This window comes from Dermacentor albipictus, chromosome 4 (assembly GCF_038994185.2).
Source record: "Dermacentor albipictus isolate Rhodes 1998 colony chromosome 4, USDA_Dalb.pri_finalv2, whole genome shotgun sequence".
Classification (NCBI taxonomy): Eukaryota; Metazoa; Arthropoda; class Arachnida; order Ixodida; family Ixodidae; genus Dermacentor; species Dermacentor albipictus.
Window position 1 is genome coordinate 156510135 of NC_091824.1, and position 21797 is coordinate 156531931.

Below are 21797 nucleotides of genomic sequence, written 5' to 3' on the forward strand. Positions count from 1 at the left end.
GATTAAACAAGATAGCAGACACTGAACAAGAATCTGCATAACAAACAACATAAGAGAAACCTTTTCACAATCATGATTTGACTGGTAAAAAGAGGGATGAACGCTATGGTTTGTTCACAAAGTGCAGAAAGAAAAGATGAAACCATTGGACAGTTGATAGTTGTGGCAGGTAATGCTTTCCATTCGTAAATCGTGCGCGGGAAAAAAATAATTTTTAAATGTGTTGGTCCTGCAAGAAAAAGCTCTAACCTTTTTGTTGTGATAAGAGTGCGTGCAGCGGTGGCTAGCTGGTAGAATATAAAACGTTTTATCTATTCCTAATTGACTGTTATAGAGAAAGAAGAAAAATTGCATTGTGTCCCGGTAACGCCTTATTGCAAGTTTTTCCAGTTCTGCAGCTTGTAGAAGAGATGATGGGAATGTGCGCCAGCTGTACGAATTGAAAATAAACCAGGCTGATTTTCTTTGGCTTTCTCAATTTTAGTGATGTTGGTTTGTGTGTGCGGATCCCAAACAATCGCAGCGTATTCTAGATTGGGCCGGATGAATGTTTTATATACTCAATGTTTTATTTCAGGTGAAGCATTTTCTATTGATGGCCTTAAAAGACCTAGTTTCTTCATTGCTTTATTATAACTGTATGTTACATGTTCTTTCACCTAAGATCTGATGTTATTACTACTCCTAGGTATTTGTAAGTAGACACGACTGATAAAGACTGGTTGTTAATGCTATAAGTAGGGGTTATAGGGATTCTTTTTGCGGGTAATGGTCATTGCAACAGTCTTTTTGAGGTTAATAGTCATCTGCCATGTCGAGCACCATGCTTGTATTGTAGACAGTGAGGTGTTTCAAGCTTCCTGATCATTTGAATTGCGTATTTCGTTGTACAAAATGCAGTCATCTCCATCAGTGACATACGCATCTTGACACGTATGTCACTGATGACGTAGTTGATTAAGATAAGAAAGATATTAAAGATGATAATAAAGACAAGATATTAAAGATAAGATATTAAATTTTATTAGGAGTACCACTAGCCCCTCACTGATGCTGTAGAATTCGTCAATGTTGCCCACTATGTCCTTATGGATGAGGAATCCTACCCCGTACTGCTTCTTATCTGGGAGTCCTTTATAGCAGAGAATGTGGCCACCTATTAGTACTGTATAAGCCTCACCAGTTCTGCTAACTTCACTAAGGCCAATGATATCTCAGACAATGCGGGATAGTTTCTCAAAGAGTTCTGCTAAGCTGGTCTCACTGGAGAGAGTTCGGGTGTTAAAGGTTCCCAGGGTCAGTTGCATTGGCGGCCTGTCCAGGTCCAGAGATTCTTAGCGCCTTCTGCTTCGTTACAGGTCTGAGCGCCGCCTTGGTCAGGTGCTCCAAAGCTACTGGGGACTGAGCCCCATTGGTTGATTGAAAGAGTCATTTGTGAGGGAATGGCCGAATACTGCACCAGGGACGCCAATTTCTGTTCAGGTGAGGGTGTGTCTTTTGTTCAAGCTAAGCGAGTCCTCCTAATTTGGTTGTATCTGGATTAGTACAGCACCACTGGCTCTCGGCATCTTTTACCGGCGTGAGGTGCCACTCCAAGTCTGGAGGCGCCACTGAAGCGAAATGGAACCATAGTACATAAGCAAAAGTTTCAATTAAGGACGGGGTATGTTTTTCTTGCTCGTTCCCTTTTGCTACCGTTACGCAATGGAAGTAAAAAAAATAAAACATGCTCGGGCACACAAAATAAGCTAAGGTTTATATCATTGTACGCATTGAGTGACAAGGATATGAGGCAATCGCTACCTGCAGCTGCTGATGTTGTGAATGGCACCTAAAGCTTTTTATTTTTGTTCTTTTTTCTGCACCACGACCGGACATTAGTGCACATTCGAAGCATCTTTTATCTATGGCATTGAGGATTACTAGAGCGTTCGTGCGCGTTCTGCATTGTGCAGGTTCAACCATACCACCAGCTTTCTCGTAATATTTGCGCACTTGTTTGAGATGTCATAATTTGTTCAGACCCGGCGCGCAAAGCAATTCCCGGTATCTGAGAAATAGCCGCGCCGGCACATAACGAAGCGTTCGAAAATAATGCATATTATGGTCTACATCACAAGAGGCACGCTAGAGCAAAAATGTCTGAGGCCCTTATCCACCTAATTGTAATGTTTAGCTTTAATGGCACGTACCGCGCAAGAGTGACGGACTGTAACTGACGATGTGTTTGCGGTGTTATGTGCTCTCTCTCACTCTCCTCCCATCTTTCATCCCCCCACATCCCGCTCCCATGTGTAGGGTAGCAAACCGGTTCGGCTAAACTGGTTAACCTCCCTGCCTTCCTTCTCCACTTTTTCCTTCCTTCCTTAATGGCGCTGTATGGGTAGAACAGAACCGCTGCAACATTCTCTTATCAGAATTGCCGCATCAATTACGATGCTATAAGTAGCGCTTGGAATAGCACTTCGTTTATGCAATTAGTGGCTTTTCGAAGAGTAAAATGCTGCTCTGCCGGGCAGTTTTCGTAATGGTTGTAAGTCATCGTATATGTGCGCCTATAACCAGGCCCGTTTTTCTAATTTGACTTCCGACATCATGTGCGAAATTTACGAAACCAATGCGGAATATTTTTGTCACTTTCTATACTGTAGTACTCGTAGCCGCCAAGTTCTTACGCATGTTCAAGAGGAGAGGCTCTGAAATGATATTTTTTTTGCCTTTACTTGGCACGCGGACAAGTAATAAATAAAGCTGGAGTAAAGTAAGCTTCATCAGCATCCTTTACTAAGTCACAGCTCGTCAAAAAGGTTATGCGGCTTCAAGACGGCCCTTATAGCATTGCCCGGAAGGAAGCATATGAGAGCAATGTTGGATATTGGTAATTGTTAATTCCGGAAACACGCACGCACGCTCTCTCGCAGCCACTCACGGACAGACGCACTTCGATATTGCAATCATATAAAAGCTGAATTTCAGAACGAACATTTTAGTCAACAAGCTAGAATAATCTTTTTTTCTTTTGTTCGCAGGATGAAGCAACGAACTGGTTGGAATTGATAATATATTTTATATTAAGATCTTCATCTTCCACTTAATTGTGCGTGCCGAAATTTCTTCAACACATTTCTTGCATGTTTAGCTTGATCAAAAACAAGCAGCTAGAATATAGGGGAGGAAATTCGAGGAGTTTCAATGGGCTATATTGCTCCCATAAGTGTGCATTCGATGCCTGAATTGTCCAAAATCATTCATTATTACAGGCATTTGACTGCATCTCATGCAGCGTACTTAGAATATACCCAGTGAAGTCATAACGTTATAACGTTACTTCATGTAAAACATTCCTGCCAAAAGCCGTGAAAGAAGAAACCTGTGAAAGAACATCTAGGATATCCAGCAGCAAACACCTGTTTACGGCTAAACGTGTTATCAGACTCTTATCCCCTCAAATGTTTAAAGCATAACAACCAGACTTCTAGCCCCGCTGAAATTATAACTATAGAAAGGTGCATGAAAAACGTTATTTGCATCATTGTATACGTTACTGTTCTTAATTTTGAGGTGCTATCCTGCCAAAAGAAAGGCTTAGCTTTATGATACCATATCAACTAAACAAAAATCCGGAAATAGCTAAAGCACTCGTTGCAGCTACCTCGGTGAAGAAACTCAGAAATTTCAGGAAATTTTTTCTTAATACAAACTAAAAATAGTGTCGGACTTATTTTAGCTGGTTTCCATTTACTCTGCGAGCCTTTGCTTTCATTGTGAAAGTCCGATATATCTTGTGTATCCGGCCCACTGCTACTTCGACATACCTGTATCATGTACCTTTATGCACCTGTGTTCATATGTTATTGATGTCAAAAAAAGGAAAACATTTTTTATTGGTGTCTAAATTTTACAATGTTTCAAATTGCCGCATTTCTATTCTATATTTCTTTTGTAATTGCATTATATAGTTGTGTGGCCACAGCTGCCAAGGGTGGCGCGGACCAGTCAGGCACGTTCACTGCCGTTTGTCGCGTCCCCCAAAGCATTTCTGTAAGGAATGTCTTCAATAAAGGAATAAAGAAAGAAAGAAAGTGCAACTGTCACGCCGCGCTTAAAAGGCATAGAACGCCTGTTGCTTTGATGATGCCCGTGCGGCGCCAAGAAGCGAGAAAGAGGCATAGTCGAATTTTGCGAAGGAGGAAAGAAAAGGATTTTGGGCTAACGGTAGTCAAGAACTCCTGAAATACAAGCCATGTTTTGAGGCGACAAGAACAACAAGTACAGAAAGAACGTCCTTAACTAGCACTATATATATCTATATATATATCAACGGAACTTGGAAACGCTTTTCAGCGTGCACGTTCGCTCAGTTCAAACTTACTTTAACTTGCAAACCCACTCAACTCGAAAGCTAACTGGCGGCCTACGAGCTAAACCGAACCGCTTTCAGGCCGTACCTCATCCTGGAAAAGCAGCTTTCAAAAAGCGCGCGCTTTCCCTTGAGTAGAGATGAGGTTTGGTGTAGTTATTACAGTGCAACAATAAATTGACTCGCGATGAAGGCTCTGCGTTGTCGAGCGCTGTTTCTTGCGCTTCGATTTATCAGCAGTAGATAATAAGCATAGCGCTCATGTTCGTGTGTGTTCTTGGCTTACTGAGCCACGTGTGCGTTTTGGTTCGCTTATAGTTCGAACTGCTAAGAAATGATACTCCCGGAAGTCTTGGTTTAAGTTCACACATTTCGTGTGTGCATCTGTATTTTGTTTTCTTTGTCACCGTTCTCGGTCGATTTCAAATAGAATCTGTGTCACTAAAGCGCATTACTTTAAATATCTGACAGTATTCAATTCCGAGACAGTGTTCACAAGGTTGACTAGTTTCTGCCCGTGTGCGTCGGGTTCCCTGTAGTTAGTGGGCTCATTTCTGGTGCTTTTAATTAAGAAATCATGGTAGGCATCCAGCCTTTGATTTGAGATGGCCTCTCTTTGAGATAGCCAATGCAGCTGACTTCACGTTGTAAAAGTGGAGATTGTATGTACTATACTTCCTTTTTGATTTATTTATGTCGGTATATTTCAACTTATTAAAACCTTTTTGATTTAGTTATGGCTGTATATTTCAACCTATTAAAACCTTTTTGCTGTGCGCAGAACATGCTGGATCGTATGGCTGGCAGTAAAGGTCATCTGTTCTTTTTACTTTTATTGGCATGTTTGACGGTTTCAGTTTTTTAACTGTTTTACGGGAGCCTACATATAGAACTGGGAATGTACTTCGTTCAAGCTTAATACGTAACAGCTAGCTATCTCGGAGATGGCAAAAAAAACGATAATAAGGGCACAATTTGTCTACCCAACAGACTCATCGTGCAGAAAGTAATTGAGGGAAAGGAATCAGAAGCAAGATCTGAAAATTCAACGTTTGCGAACACGGATTGCAGTGGCGCTTTGTACTTTGAGCGACGCTAATACGGGCAAATATTCGAAGCCTCCTCCTTACACATAATGATGTGCCCTCGCAATTTTTAAGACCTGTGCATATTTGGAGAAAAAGAGAAACACGACACGTCTCGACATTGTATCCGAGCCTTCTTTCCTCTGACAGCTTTCTTTGCTTTTGATAAGCAGATCCCTGTAGTACTGCATTCATTAGGCTTCTCCATATTAAAGTATATACACAAGAAGTGCCAATTCATATTCGAAGGTTTACGTGGTGAGAACAAGAAACGTAACTTATCGTGATTGGACCGGTACAGCTGCCGGAAGATTCGGCTCTCCTTCCATTTATATTGGAAGATAAGATTGTTGGATTATAAATGTCAGTAGCTTGCTGAAATAGACTGGTACTTTTTTCATAAGGTGCTGTCTAGGCGTGCAACTTTGGTGCTACCGTGTTTATGGCGTCGCCCGTATGTTGTACATGAGTGAAGACCGCCTATGAATATATACCATCCGGCATATTAATCAGCCTCCCTGACAATGGCCCTCCGTGGATCGGTATTTTTTCAGGCGAAACATCACGTCCCGCTATTTTTATTAACGTGCTAAAAGGAAACAATGAAAGAAACATGTTGGCTGCAGAGCTTGAGCAAAATAGTAAACCAGGGCTCCGGTAAGGCAGGCTACTGGAAAAGTCGGTGGAGTACTTTTTATCTATCAATTTTATCAGCCTTATGCTTAATATCCGACATGTTTTCTTAATGTCCGCTATTAGCGCATAATCTGGTTGTTATCCACTAATCGGCGTCACTGTTTCTGTAATATGGCCGTCGAAGAAACATCGGCGAATAATGCCAGAGAAAGACTTACAGACAGCTCTCCTGGTCCTTTTGATAAATGCCAGGACAGTAACTGCGAAGGAACGTATATAAATAATGCTCTAGGGAATTGGAGCTCAATCTAAAACAGCAGTGCAGTCAGCGTGAAAGGCACCGCTTCCAGCTACCCTCAAGCCTCGCCATGTGGCAGAAAATTTAGATTCAGGAATGTACCAGCGTGCGTGTTAGATTTCTTCAAGGGAATCGAGCCTTTTTGTAGGATCCTCAGCTCAAATTATATGCGTTGCCTTAAAAAAAGACTTATGAGCCATCCACCCTGTGAAAGTGGATGACAAACGAAACTGTTTCGAACAAGACGAAGAGGTGAAACAGAATTTTGAACGAAGGTACGAAGTCATTTATTGTCTTTGTCGGTGGTCATCGTGCCGAAAAGTACACACAAACATTTGTTGTCATTCGCGTGGACGACGGGACCACCGGCCCGAAGAGTCAGAGGAAACTAGACACGCGTAAGGTTTAGGCTGGACCACCAGCCCGGTAGATAGGAAGGAAACTAGATACACAAACGCTTGGAACGCCGATAAAGAGAGGGCGGTGCGAACGTAGACGTGGCCTACGGCTAAGATCCGATAATAGTGCATTTTCGTACCCTTGCGCCTGGGAACATTTTGGTTCCCAGGTGTAACAATGGCATTTCAAGGTTGCGACATGTCCCGGAGCCCATTACTCGGAATCCACAGGGTCATATTCCATTGCGCTTGGACCCTTTCCGCGCTATCTGCGGGGTGGAGTCACGGTTTTCGCACACGCACACGAAAAAGTCACGAAGCCTTGCCATAAATAGCTTCGCTGTAATAAAGTCCCCGCTTCCCCTAAAGGGCCAAGCATCCACAGTGACAGGAACGTTTAACGATGCGCTCGAGCTCCCTGGCTGACATTCTAGCGATATACGGGGCGACATGTTGGTGAGACGCAGCACTCCATGACACCTTCATGCGTGTCACAACACTTGCCTGGCGAGGAATGCTCCAAGCAGCGCTGGAGGCGACGCGCATCTAGAGAGATTTAACACGCACACGCGCTCAAGCGCTGTAAAACGGGGCACGTCTACGGTGCACGAGGTGCATTGCACGGGACACCGTTAGCGCACGTACCGACCAGACCACAGCATGACGACAGGGATCTCTAGGAGGAAGGGGAGCTTAATTCTGCAACCCTTGAGGAAGCACGGCGCAGCGTCGTCAGGGGAGAGGGATTGGGAAGTGAAAGTGGATAGCGGAGATGGGTAGCCATGTTTAGAAGAGGACACGTGACGGTTCTCAGCACCGCGGTGTGGCATGCATACTCCCAAGCAGGTATCCTACCGTTTGTGCGCACAACGGTTATGCCAGCATTATAAGGCAGAACACTACCTTCATTTTTAGAGAGAAACGCATGCATGGCATGCTGCACGCATTTCTGAAAACCTTCTGGCCCTCCACTCACGGGTCGTGCTTTCACTATCGACCGTGACAACACCATGGCGCCAACGCGCCTTGAGTGACCCTGTAATCGCTACCGCAATAAAAATTATTGCAGCATAACACTCAGTCAAGATCAAGTCACGGGCAGCAAGTTTGGTAACATAAGGATAAGAGATGCAGTCACATTTTCGTAGTAGAAAGCACGCTTACGCAGTAGAGTGCCCTGGTTCTGACAGAGATCCGCTGTTCTTTTCTTCTTGTTCTTTTTTTTTGCGAGATTTCCCGTGAAAGGAAACGGCGCTCAGATGGTCCACCGAGGCAGACAAGCAAAACATAATCTTAATTGCAGCTCGTCCAGATGCGCTAATTAGAAAATTCGACCCGTCTCTGTGGCGCCTATAGGGCGGGCAATGACCGCCCTCCTTCACGGAATCGAGCAGGGATTAGGCGGCCCGGCAGTCTTCTTCCTGCAGATTATGACGACATGCGGAGTCACTGCGGCCTTTCTGCTGAACTGGAGAAGAAATGTCGCTGTGCTCATTAATGAAGAAAAAATGTGCCTATCCAACGTGCTTGTTGGAATCAGTGTGAAGCGAGACTCTCCTGGAGCTGTTGACTGTTTTCAATACAAAAAAAAATAGATCGCAACGATGCAACGCTTAATGTCATGAAATGTTGATGCTTACGGAATCAACCTTCGTTTTGCGAAGCTTTGCACGGATTTCTTGAACAAATAAATTTAATTTCACTGAAGATGGAAAAGGATTGTATTTCGCCTAAGGGGAAAATACCTGTCACCTTAACATTAACGCATTGCATATCATTAAATATTTTTCGGTAAATCGACAGCACTAGTACTATTGGCCCACGGGAAGTCAAATTTATGCAGTCCACAGTCTGTTTTTGAAAAATTGCCACACTTTGATTTTTGAGCGACTTTCTCTGACTTACCCCAAAATCAAGGGCTTTTTTTTGTTATTTTTGCTAAAGCGAAGAAGACAAAAAATATTTATCAAATATCTGAAGCTTTCTCGCAAACTAAGAAAAAATTTATGCAACTAGCCGACGTATTTATTTCGTTACAAAAACCCAAATATGTCAAAATTGGAATAATAGCAGAAATTGGAACATTTTATAGACGTTAAAAACATAATGACCACCTATTTTTATGAAAATGTCATAGGATACTTAACCGTGACTGGTAAGTAAATACTGCGAAAACATGCATTCCTTTGTTCCAAGTAAAAAAAATATCAAGTCTATTTCAAGACTCATGTATGGTCATCCCTATGGTGTGTCTCGTTCTAGTAATAAAATAATAATCGCACACATATTTAATTCTTAACTGGTTAGTTTTGTTGTAGTAAAGAATAGTAACTCACATTGTGTCTTCTTTGCCTCTTTTTAGCCATGAAATGAGTTGAGCTTGAGCGTTCAATGCTTTTGCACCCGTATTCCTACTACGGTACGTTGTCGTATACAGCAAGCACGCGCGAGTGCATACAGCAAGTTTTAATGCGAAAGCATTATATTGCTCACGAAGCGGGAAATCCGGTGGCGTGAACGGAGATGTACAAGTGACGTAGTCACATAGACGCGCTCGCGCCACCACTCGCGCCTTTGTCGTCATCTTCTTCCACAGTTGGCTCGGATGCCACTCATCATGCCAGCGTTCCTATACTGTAGCAGAGTACAGTGTTGGCCTAGTTGGTGCATAGCTTTCACGAAAGATTTGTGGTGCAAAGTATGTGACAGGAAACACAAGAGGGACAAAAGGGACAAGTCTGAAGTCATGTGCTGTCCCTCTTGTGTCTCCTGTCATTTTGCGCCGCAAAACTTTCCTTAAAGTTCCCAAAGTGCCCCTCCCTCAGCGAAGGCGCTGATGGAATTGGCCTACTGCCAGTCAGTGCGATGCTTTCGACGAGTTCTGTCTAGCGCTCCATTGAACGAACCTTCGACTTCGACTTCAAAGTCAGTAGCAGCGCTCGGCTCCTTTGCACATACACGCAAGCACGCGAACGAGGTCGAGGCATGTGATGCGATAAATGATAGAAGGCAGCTTGGAAACCATAACATTTCGTTTTGTAAAACAAGTCGTCACCGGGAAGACGTTGTAATGCTTTCGCATTCATCCAGGTATGGCTACTTAGGCGCCGTCGGCTTTTTTATTTAATTTTTTTTTTGAGGACTAGTCATGGGGAACCTATTCGTGGCATTGATCTCTAATTCTATTTGCTATTTGAAAGGCTCTCCGTGTACCTGAGCCATGCACCAGCCTAGTGGAAAAGCACGATTATGCCACTGTAGTGGATGAGCCAGCTGGGTATGTTAAGATGAAGACAGTCGCAATACGGGTCCGGAATATTTTTCACTTTCATATTGACCGTGCCTAACGCGCGCCACCTCCCTGCCGTGTACTCCGGGCTACGCCACCTGACGTGAGTTACAATGAAGAACTAATGATAAATCCACACTAGAGACTTCAGTTCAATTACCCAATGCTTTCTTTTTATTTATTTCCGGCGCCCCTTTGCAAAATATGCAAATTAAACAATCAGTACCTTTTATCTTCAGTTTATTTGCTCAACAGTGTCGGTTGGTGGAACGGCCCTCCTTGAGGGCTACAGTGAATTCTCGCGCCATAGTCCCGTCATATATGTAGGTACAGAAAATAAACAGAGAAAGAAAAACAGTTGGGCATAGCAAAGGAGAAAAAGAGAAAAACGGAAGAAAAATGTGTGGCAGCGAGCCGGGCGCTATAGGCTAATGAGATCACCCGTTGGTAACAAGGTTTTTCACTGTGTGTTCGTGGAGTCACGCCCCTCATCATAAACATTGTTCAGGTCCTCGACACGTTTCTCAACACTACTGGCACTGGTTCAGAAAGTGACAGGTGTGAGAAAGAGAATTCGTTGCGCGTGTTTCGGCCTGGTAGACGCACGCGCGAGCCATTTTGTGGCGTTCTGATCAAAAGCGTTGCAATATGAGTAGGATGTCTAAAAAACAAATAATAAATAAAATTTTCAGCAATTAGGAAAATCTTAAAAATACTAACATAATATTACAAAAAAGAATGCAAAGGCATGAGGCAGGGAGCAGCCAGCTCCGAGGAGTGCTCAGTCAGCAGTCTGTCAGAATGCTATGCTGCGCTGTGTTCAGTTGCAACGTTATGGGGGCGCTCCGGTGGTAATATAATGCGACATTCTGAGCTTCACAAATTTCAAATATTGTCTTACAAAAAGCTGTAATGTACTTCAAATATATCAGGCACAACAGGGCGCTAGGGTCCTTGTTGGAGCTCGGGCTTCCACTCGTTCGACAAATGTGCTCCCCTACCTCTTAACATTGAAAAGAGCAAAATTTAAGGTGGACGATAACTTCGTAGAGCCCCTGGTGGTAGCTTTGAAAACTGCAACAGAAGATGCTCGGCGGTGTTTGGTTCCAGAATGTAAGGCAGTGTTATCTTTATGAGTAACCAGGACATGATCCGCCATGCTCGCCTCCTATGGTGCTCCGGCTACTTGTCCATGCCTGAAGGAAAAGCATAATCGAAATAAAGAAACACCTTACAAGCATATTTCATGAGTTTCGCAAGGCTCTCTCAAAATCATGTTCTGTAGTTCTCGACATCAAAACCACATAAAGCTACCAGAGTTAATCTCAGCCGAACAAGGCGAACAAATGGCAAATGGACTTCAGAACGTTCTCGAAAATATATACTGCCAGCGACGCTTCAAAGCTTTACAACTCCGGAACTTCTGAACACTCGATGAAGAGGGATGGTTAGCAAATCATTCATGTTTATTTGCAAAAAAATTTTTTTCGTAACCCCTAGAGAGGCGACCTCTCAGCAAACGAGTATCGATGGTTTCGCTGACGCAACAGACACGGAGATGGCATTGAGATAAATGATGGAGCTGCGACACCGTCGGCCTAATGGAAAAATGCAGCCGATGCGCTGGCTCCATGAGAGATGCGCTTGCCAGCTTCGACGTTACTAGCAAAGGGGGCAGATGTCTGCGCGCATGCGCACTCCTACAATCCCAGAGCTTAGCGCTTTATTATAATTTTTCTCAACGAAACTCTGCCTCACCGCTTCAGAGACCCAGCTGCTCAAATGATGCGCTCCACGTGACAAGCTCTCTTACTCGTCACATAAAAAATGAAGTGACAACGTAGATGGTTTTTTGCAGATTTAGCCTCGTAACCTCCCCGCTGTTTGGGTGCAAGCTGCCTTTAAACGACAGAAAGATAAACGCTCTAAAGCTATTACACTGAGAAAGCATTGATTGAAAACTTTCTTTTTTTTTGATAATTTAGTGGTTGTACGTAGGTCACTTATTAGAAAATGATGGCTAAACTTCAATTTTTTTTAATTTACGCCGAGACCTCAGCTACGCTATGTCCGTAGGACGTCATAAACGTCAATAAATTGGGGCATTGCGGGCATCGAAAGTTTTTGAATTTGCTCAGTGTAGCCTTTGGCTCCTTTAGAATTCAATATAGCCTATCTTTACTAGTTAAGCACTAACGAAGCCCGAGCAGACACCGTCAAAGTTTGTGACGTCACAACGTGCTAGTGCGGTAACTGTAAAACGGTGTCGCCGCCTTTTGTATAAGCGTAATTTACTAATACGTCTCAATTTACGTTTCTATTTAGTGTGCATCTAAAGCTCTTGGTCCAAGTCTGGTGAAATCAATTTAGGAATGCTAGTACCCGCACACCTGCAGCTGTTTCAAAATATTCTTGCTAGGGTGTAATGGGTAGGTGTCGATCCGGCATGAAATTAGGTAAGACAAACTCTGAAGAAGGAACAATTGGTTACGTGCTTTCAGAATCTGCGTAGCAGAACGCAGACGTTGCGGACAGTCATAATTATGTTTCATGGCCGAGCAGTTCCACTGCATTCACCCAGGTGAAGTTAGTTTCACGAAGCACAAAATTAGAATTCATATGAGAGTAGCATTAAACTTCAAAGTAAACGCATACGGGTTCCTCATTTATAAAGCTTCGGCATCAGCTGGAAGACAATATTTCGTTTCATCATATCGTTTTCATATTAAAGTTGTTATAAAGGCAGTTCTTAACATGCAAAAAAAAACTTGACAAGCTCATACATATGCACTTTTTAACAACTCTCAAAAAGTAATACGCGAAGCACGTGAATGATCAAACACAATCATTTCACCTAAGTCTTTGAATCATATGCACTGATCTGCTCTTATTTCTCACAAGGGGCAGGAAATGATTTCTATGGAAGGTTTGTGTTAGATATAAATCTAAATTGCAACATTTTTGCCTGGCTAGAGCATATCTAATGTCAAGCATGCAAAAAATCAATTTCACTGAGCATTTCCGATTCTTATGTCAAAAACTCGTTTGGTTACACCTACTCTTATAAAGCAACCACTTGATGTAAGAAAAAGGCCCTTAGTGACAACCTGCTCAGAAAGTGGCAATGCGGAACCAATTATTTTATAATTTCAAGACCCTTCAAGGCTCGGTGCACTGCTTTTTATAGACTGACTTTCGAAGGAATGGTGACGCTGCTTGAAAAGAGAGTGTTCTTAATGAGTACGAGGATGACTTGAATATTGGGCGTAAATCGTTACCGATCGAAGGGCAATACTGTTCTTGAGAATTTATGAAACATTAACAAACCAGCAATGGTGTCTTGTAGTTCGCGCAGTATATTAGTCATTAACCTAACTAGCATTCACGTGTAAAACGCGAAATAGCATGTCTTTAGGCGACAATATTCGTAACCAGCGCTTAAGGTTATTATGGCCAGAGAAGATGAAAGGCCTTGACGCATTCTACATGCAGAAAAAAGAAAGTTAATTATATTGAACGCAATCCATGTGAATAATTAAGAAGGAGCCAGACTTGTAAGTCCGCAATTTGCAGCGCTCGCTATGTTATCCTAGAGGACAAAATCTGTCAATAAAAATATAACCCAGCAGTTAAGAGACAAATGTCTGATATCACGTGCTCTTCAATGCATCCTACCTGTATCACATGAAGAAAAGAGCGCTACGAAGACGCGGATTAAAAGAGGAACAGGTACGACGGACAAGGCGCTACTTCCAAGTAAATGTATTTTTGAAGAAACTGGATTTTAAATAGATACAACCTAGAATGGCCCATCGTGGCATTACGGCCTCCCTATCTCATTAGAAAAGCTATCTCTTTTTCAGTAAGCGTCGATCACTGAAGAGCAACTAATGCACGTGCCCTCGGCCTTTACAATGTAGAAAGCTTCTAATATCTCGCGTTCTAGTATATCTCTAGACCGTGCCAGAAAGCTGGTGTCACGAAGACAGGGACGGCAGTTGTGACGTTTACAGTGTTTCTTCAGGTATGCAAAACCAACTCGCCCACATCAAGCTTCTGCTACCTGTATCACGTTTTTTTTTTTATCACAACTTAAATTTTCAGGGGGTTTAGCAAAAAGCTAAAGAATGCGCTGGGCGCGTTCTGAAAAAGTTTGTTGCAGACACGGGAATTTTTCACACATTGCCTAACAAAATTTATATTGTCTCTGAGCTCCATAATGTACGCCAGAAGCATATACAATTGTTGAAATATAAAGGGCTGAGTGTTTTTATTTGGTTTACCCATAGTGTGCAATTCCCCAGTTGTCTGCAGAGCTCGCTCGCCAGCATATCGAGCCCCCGTTGCCAGGTTAGCGTCATATTGCTTCCGTTTATTCACTGCAACCGCAAGAGCTCTTGTTTACTGGGCAGTCACTTTTTTTTTGTGGCAGCCTACATGCATTGTAGCATGCTAGGAAAATGGCGTGCTTATTCCAGTCAAATGTTCCTTAATCCGCTTAGCCATGTGTTCAAAGCTATAATATGTATCCCGCTCTTGTTTGATTAGTTCTAAATTGTTTTTTCCTTTACCTAACGTTTTACCGTTGTTTTTTTAGTAACTACATAAGGCCAGTATATGCATTTTTTTGCTGAAAATGAATATGGAGGTGCCGTAAGCGAGTTCTTTCCAAGCTCTTTGGCTTTAGGCAAATACAAGCGTGAGACAAAGCAAAACTTATTCTTCGTGGTACATTGTTTAGTTTCGCTTCGAGACACCCACAGACTGGTGTGAACTGGTGCCCGCTATAATTCAAGTTGGTTATGGTGCTTTCTCTGACATAATTCCATAATTTAACAATGCATTATCTGAAATAAATATACCTGTTTTTGGCAATAAAGTGAGTTTCGACGTGCCCGATATCGTAAGTCAACGAAAGTGGACTATGAAACTTACATCTGTCTTTTTTTTTTCCTACCATTATCTTCATTGTAATAACTCTGGTATAATTAAAGCAAGTTCTTTTTCTCGTAATGAACGAATAACAGCGTGTCCTGACTAGGACAAGACAACAAGGCGACACACATACGCGGTGGTTTACACCTACCTTTAATTTCCAAAGTGTACAAAATATCTAACACACACATGACACACAAAAATGAAGAAGCAGACGGGAGTCACGTGCCTGTGTTGGCCATTTAATCAGAACTGCATGCGTCACGGATGACATGCTTACACATTCATCATCTAATTTCTTTATCTTTGCTGCTTCGACTATTCGTCTATAGTCATCTTGTCAGAGGAGCGGCTAAGTACTGTCGTATATTCAAAATGTGGTGCGTATCCACAATCTCGGCAATGTGTTCTCAAATGCCCGGAGATGGCTAAGTTCACGTTGTAATAGTGCTCGTTTAACCTTTCGTTTAGCCATGTACCAGTTCTACCTATGTATGCTTTGCCATTTGGCAAGTCATTTCTTGACAAAGGTAAAATAATTAAATTAAATTATGGGGCTTTACGTGCCAAAACCACTTTCTGATTATTAGGCACGCCGTAGTGGAGGACTCCGGAAATTTCGACCTCCAGGGGTTCCTAAACATGCACCTAAATCAAAGCACGCGGGTGTTTCCGCATTTCGCCCCCATCGAAACGCGGCCGCCGTGGCCGGAATTCAATCCCGCGACCTCGTGCTCAGCAGCCCAACACCATAGCCACTGAGCAACAACGGCGGGTCTTGACAAAGGTAAAGAATAAACTAGATTGTCTCTGCACTAAAGAAAACGTCTGCGGCACTGCGTAACACAAGTGACCACCCCTGCTTTTCTCTCCTTGTTTACGCACCTGCAAAAACTCTGCAGACGCTGAGAAACAAAGAGCACGACCTGCATGCCTGCTCTATTATCTATCTTTTTGAGGTTATGAGAAATGCGATGCGAGTAACGTACAATTACTGCTTTGTTGGCTTTTCAGGACGAACCCTTTCATAACGTATTACCTCCATGCACCGCATAAGTGAACCTTGCGCCACGAAAGTCAGTAACGAAGCAGGATTGCCAGCCTCGAGCAGTCGTTTAGCCTGAGTAGACTGTCTTCTACCTTGAGCTCACAGCATTATTTTAGGCCATTGTCCAAACAATACAAAATAACTGCGTGTTTCACCAATTTAGAATGGGCGGATCCGAAAGGCCGCACAGGTTTATTGCCCCTCGGCTCATACGCCCATCAGGTGTGCTGGGAGAAAAACGCAGCCCTAAATCTAAAACTCTGATGAAGGCTTCAGCGGGAACTACATACGTCAATTTTAAAGCATCACGACACTCCGAACACATCGTAATTGTCTTTAAAACAAGTAAACTAAAGCTCGAGGCGTCAGTAACTAGAACAGCTAAAAATCATCACCAAATCTAAAAACCACGACAGTTTGTGTGTTACTTATACGTCCGTTGAAAATCTTGCGGCGGTTAGTGAAATATAAGCCACTTACACGAGAAGCAATGGAAGATCCGATGCAAATGTATTTCTTTTGCGCAGCAATGTTGCCATCGTATGCCGGAAAGGTCAAGTTGAGAAAAAATTATAAAAGTTCTAGAAACCGATCCTTTCATTCCGAAAACAAACTGCTCCAAATTTGTCAATTCTTGCAATGACGCATTTCATCGAGGCGTTATGTGCTATCGAATAAAAAAATATTTGATGTCAACTGAGAAGGCAGCAATTTCATCAACTTGCTTGTCTCCAGAAAGAAATTGGCCACCTGCTTAGACTTCTGGACAACAAAGCAATCATCACAACATAAAAGCTTAAAGTAGGTCTGCAAAAATCTGGCGACGCGTTATTTCTAAGTACTCACAGAGACTTTAGCATGGAAGGGTTATTCAGGCTTGAGCGTTTTTGCTGTAGCGAACACTTTCAAACAGCCCTTTTTGCCGTTCTCCATCAATTGAGAAAGCTTACCTAAGTTAAAACATTAAGTTAAAACAGTTAGAGCTTTTTGGCGCTGCTGTGAGCCTTCTTACGTCGAAAAGCAATGTCTGTTTGCAGATCGGAAAAGCTGAAGAAACAGCGGAAGGTGCATTCGCTTTATACACGCCCTTGCGCAAGGTGGCAAACCCAGCCTCCTTATCGGCGGGAAGTGGTGCCAATTCCTCTATTATAAAGTAGTGAACTTTGCCCCGAGTAAATGTTGCACTTTGCTGGGGACAACTCTTCAGCAGATCATATTCTTGAGAAATGCATTTTTAAGACTCCATCTCGGAGGCCCGTCCAGCCATTTGGAGTACAGGCGGTAAACGTTGATCTGCACATTTCATGAACAGCAAAATACTAAGTGGATCAAGGTTCATATAGTGGATCACCATTCATAGCGAGAATATAGCTTTCGCAAGCGAGAAAACAACGATAATGAAAAATTGCAGTGGTGCCTCCCGTTGTGAGCTACGATACCTCTTATACGACCAAATATGAAACGACCAAATATGGGCATAGCGTTCAGCCTCGAGGGATGACGTCAAGTCGTTCATTTTGGCATGGGCGATTCCAATTTAGGAGAAGTAGTGGGGCCTTCGGTGAGTTTCTCATATATTGTCTTTCCTAAATTAAAATACTTCTAATATTTTCATATGCAGTAATATGTTGGCAAACAGAAAATTATTATAGAGTTCAAGGCGAATAAACTGTCGAACTGACTTGGCTTGATATTTTCCGTTAGTGTCCTTTTAAGTACGATTTCTACACCAAACTTATATTTAATAAAAGAAACAGGCTCGGTAACGGAACCAGAACGGATGAGCTATATTTTTTCTTATTTCTCAAGTAGCACGTACAGAGAAAGAGAAAGCCGAAGAAATGAAGAAAGGCAAGGAGGCAAAACAGAGTAGACAGTATGTTTTGCTATCCTACACTAGGCAATAAGGCTGGGGAGAGGGAGGGGCTAGAAAGATAAGAAGAAAGTGAATAGAGATAAAGCGAACAGGCACACGTTCCCAGCCTATTACAATCCAAGCCCACGATCACTCGTATCGCAATGAACACTATGGGTAAAGTATGAATTTCAAATTAGTTTGTCCTGACAATGGCATGTGATCAAAGCACGCATAAGCGCTCACAAAAGGAGTGGGTATCCGATTATATATGGGTGAAAGAAAGTACCTTTTGCTTTGTTTTTGTTTTGTTTTCTTGTTTTGTTTTACATCTCCATGCTCGTTTTAGTTAGGTCCCACCAAACCAAGCTTTCGGTGTAACCAATTCAAAGAGACATCTCAGTCTTGTACCTAACCAGCAATCCTAAGAAGAATCTTTCGAAGCCGTGCCCGTGTTGACTCTGCTGCGCTCGCGCTATTCTTTTTTTAATTGAAGAAAAGCAAAAGTAATCTGCTCCTTAAGTAAAAAAAATATAACATAAAGATAAGATTACCACAGACAACTTTGGCAACGCGTCCAGAAACCATCGTTCTATTTGCTGCGACTTTTACGACCTAAGTGATAAATATGTATGGTAATGGGTTCAGCCTTTACGGGTTATTCCATAGGGCGTTCATATCATCTCATTCGAGAAAGTGCTGTACGCTGAAACGAACACGCAGCATAGTGCAAAATTTTGATAAATATATCAAGATGGTTTTTGGCGGTAGGAAAGCTTCAGTACTTCTCAGATGGCGGCTGCAAAACTAATTCTGATACAATTCGACGTTTTTTTTTATTTCTTTCTCTTTCCTGCGGGTTAGCAGGGAAGCCGCGCAGTTACCGCATCGTGTACTGCCCACGCGTGAACGATGAGGGCCTGGATCTGTGTGCAATTCGTCTTAGTCGGGTAGGCGAAGGAATCATATTCGGTTAAATTAGGTTACCACAGTACTAGAGACCATTTTGCGGCTCCAGATGCAATTCGTACAGTGAATAGAAAAGATAGAATGACGTGAAAATAACTCTATACGAAACACAGTCTTTGACAGGCGTGGCAAAAACTACATTTTCGTGTGTTGCATCAATTTTTCTTGCAATACCACTATTGTGGCACTTGAGTATGTTTTGGCAGGTCGTAGTAGTCTGTACCATCTCAGCACGTCATTTTTGGCTGAATACCTTGGAACACCCCTACCGCTTTCTTAATATAAAACGCGGACCACATGTTGATCGGTTCTGTTTTTTTTTTATTGAAACGTTGTTCATGTATTAGCTAGCCGGAATATTGTGGAAGAAGGCAACCGATGCTCTAACATATGGCGACATTCCAATCTCACCCCTGATGGAAGAACATCGCTGGCAAGAAATTGTTTTTTTTTTCTTTCTTTTTTACTGCTGACGTCTTTTGCCGCCATTGCGGCCAAAACAGTATTCTATTGTCTCGGTGTTTGTTTTTGTTTTGTGCGCCTTAGCTTTTTATTCTGGTCTTCATTTGACTTAGATGGCGCAAATCGGGTGCTTCGCAGGAATGTCCGGCTCATGTGCAAAGGAACTTAAATCAGCTTGTTTGACTACGTGATGCGCTGTAACCTACGGAGCAAAAAACCCAATTTCGTTTTCTGCATATTCAGCATTGCTACGCAATGTTTCTTCCCGACTCTGCAGATTATGTCCCTTTGCTGCACTCTTAGATTAGAGAATAGCTCATGAATAATAGAGAGAGTAAATGAGAACTTCCATATTTTTGAAGCTTTTCCGCGTAATGTAAGTGTGCACTGCTTAGCGGTGTTCTTCTGAGATATAATTTCTTAGTTTCTTGTTCTCTTCCTTCGTTTGGAAGATAAGCAGCAAATCAGAACCCATAGATAAAAGAATAAATATTGCGGCGGGGGCATTTCATTTTCTTCCATTCTAAATTTCGGCATTAAGTCGCGCCATCGACCAGATACTGAGGACCGAAAAAAATGTTAATGCTACACGGAACCTCTTAGGATTTTGTCGAGCAAACATAAATTAGCAAAATGCATGAATCCAAGGCATAAATCAAAACAAAGTTGTAATTTGTTTTAAAATTTCATGTGGGCTAAAATGAGAAACACACAAGGCAAGTTAATAGCCCGTTGTGGACCTGTTTAAGAAATAAGTAAGTTTATTCAATTTCACCATCGCCGTTTTATTATCAGCATCTTGGTCTTCATTACGCTAATGGAAGAAACCTGTAATAAATACAAAAATTCCATTAGAGCTAAACAGGATCCGTTAGTTCCCTCGGTGCCGGCAGGCTTACGGCTTGGTTGGTGCATATGTAAAACATTTAAGTCAAGAAGATTGTTTACATCCTATGGAGTATCGCGTTAATGAATCGGAACACGCTGAGTTAAAAAGCAGGGAAAGGAATTGAGAATGGAAGGCTTTATCTGAGCAACATGAATTTATAAAATTCTGAACAACGTAAAAGGCACACACTTCTTTAGACTAAATTTAAAGTATAAAAAGTGAGAACAAATACAATCAAACTGAGAAAGAACTGTGCCCCTCTGCTCGCTATGTATATTTTTTTTTGGGGGGGGGGGAGGAGGGATGCGTGAAATAAACTTTGCAAATAATATAAACGGCGTATTGGTTGTAACTTAACCGTAAGCTTCTCAGTGCTTTCGCTTTGAGTGTAGTAGGTAGGTGTTTTCTAGTGCTTCTGGTAGTCTGATAAAATCAGTTGCGAAAAGCTCACACGGTATTGTCACTTAAATCACGCTACAACAAACAATCACCTCGCTTAGGAAAAGCGGCGCAAACATTGAAACTTATCTTGGCCTGCTGGAAGGTACTGCATGTTAGCAAACTTCACGTTCACTGGTGCCCAAACAAGGTTTATTCTACCGAATCACCCTTAAAGCGTGTTGAAAGCTAACCTCGTCAGGATAACGTGCGTTTCAAACGCCATGTGAGGAAATGGCATGGAGAGAACCCGAACAAGTAGGGAGACATCAAGACGATCACGAGGCATAATAAGGACTCGGAGGAAGTTAGTGGATCGGTGATCACCTTAATGCCTCCCTATTCTTCCTTCATGTTTTCTGTTGCCGTTTCCGAACAATATTACTGATGCCGGGTCTCATTCACTTATATTATGGCCGTGCTGTGAACCAGCTTCTTTTTTTTACGTGGAGCCTTCTTTTCCTTTTACCTATTCACTTTTCTTTTTCCTTACAATTCCAACATTTAAATAAAGATAGAAGTTACCTTCGCTTATACTTTTCTGGGCTTCGTAGCCTGCCGGCTTCATTTGGTTGTGACTAACGCATATCCAGTCTCATGGTTAGCCTCATTCTTCTGTTTTCTTGCATCAAACGGACATTTTCATTCACTATTTTGGCTCTACCCGCAGATATAGAAATAGTTGAGCCTGCGATAGCAGAAGAGAATTTATCTGTAAGTCATGCATGCAAGAAGACATAAGAGTAACTTATATGTGCTTATTCGGGTCTGCACAGTCCATTCATTCAGGTGGAATGAAACTAACTAGTAGCAAGCTTTCTAAGCTTTAAAGTACCTTGCGGTGATGTATGACAAATAGGCTCCCCTTCGTTCCCTCATACATGCTATTTTCCCCAGTTCTGTAGTAACGACAAGCACTTTGAACGGTGATTATGTATATATATGTACTTATTCCCTCAAATAAAAAGAACTTGGTACAACTCGTGCCAAAATCTGAGAAAATATTTCTATCATATAGGCTGACACAAAGTGGGAAGCAAAAAATGTAATTCATCTCCTCTATTAATAAAGGTTACTATACTCTAGGCACAGCCGACGCGACATGGAAACTTTTGCTGGCACATTACCACCGCGA

The 21797-nt window shown here is 42.3% G+C and overlaps 1 protein-coding gene across 2 annotated transcripts in view; it reads left to right on the forward strand.

Annotated features, from left to right (window-relative positions):
* LOC135903803 (juvenile hormone acid O-methyltransferase-like) overlaps window positions 1–21797 on the forward strand; it is a 314807-nt gene that overhangs the window by 220015 nt on the left and 72995 nt on the right. For both annotated transcript variants that reach the window (XM_070537739.1, XM_070537738.1), the window contains exon 4: window positions 1359–1482. The gene's annotated coding sequence lies outside the window, so the exon portion shown is untranslated. The remainder of the gene's footprint in view (window positions 1–1358; window positions 1483–21797) is intronic.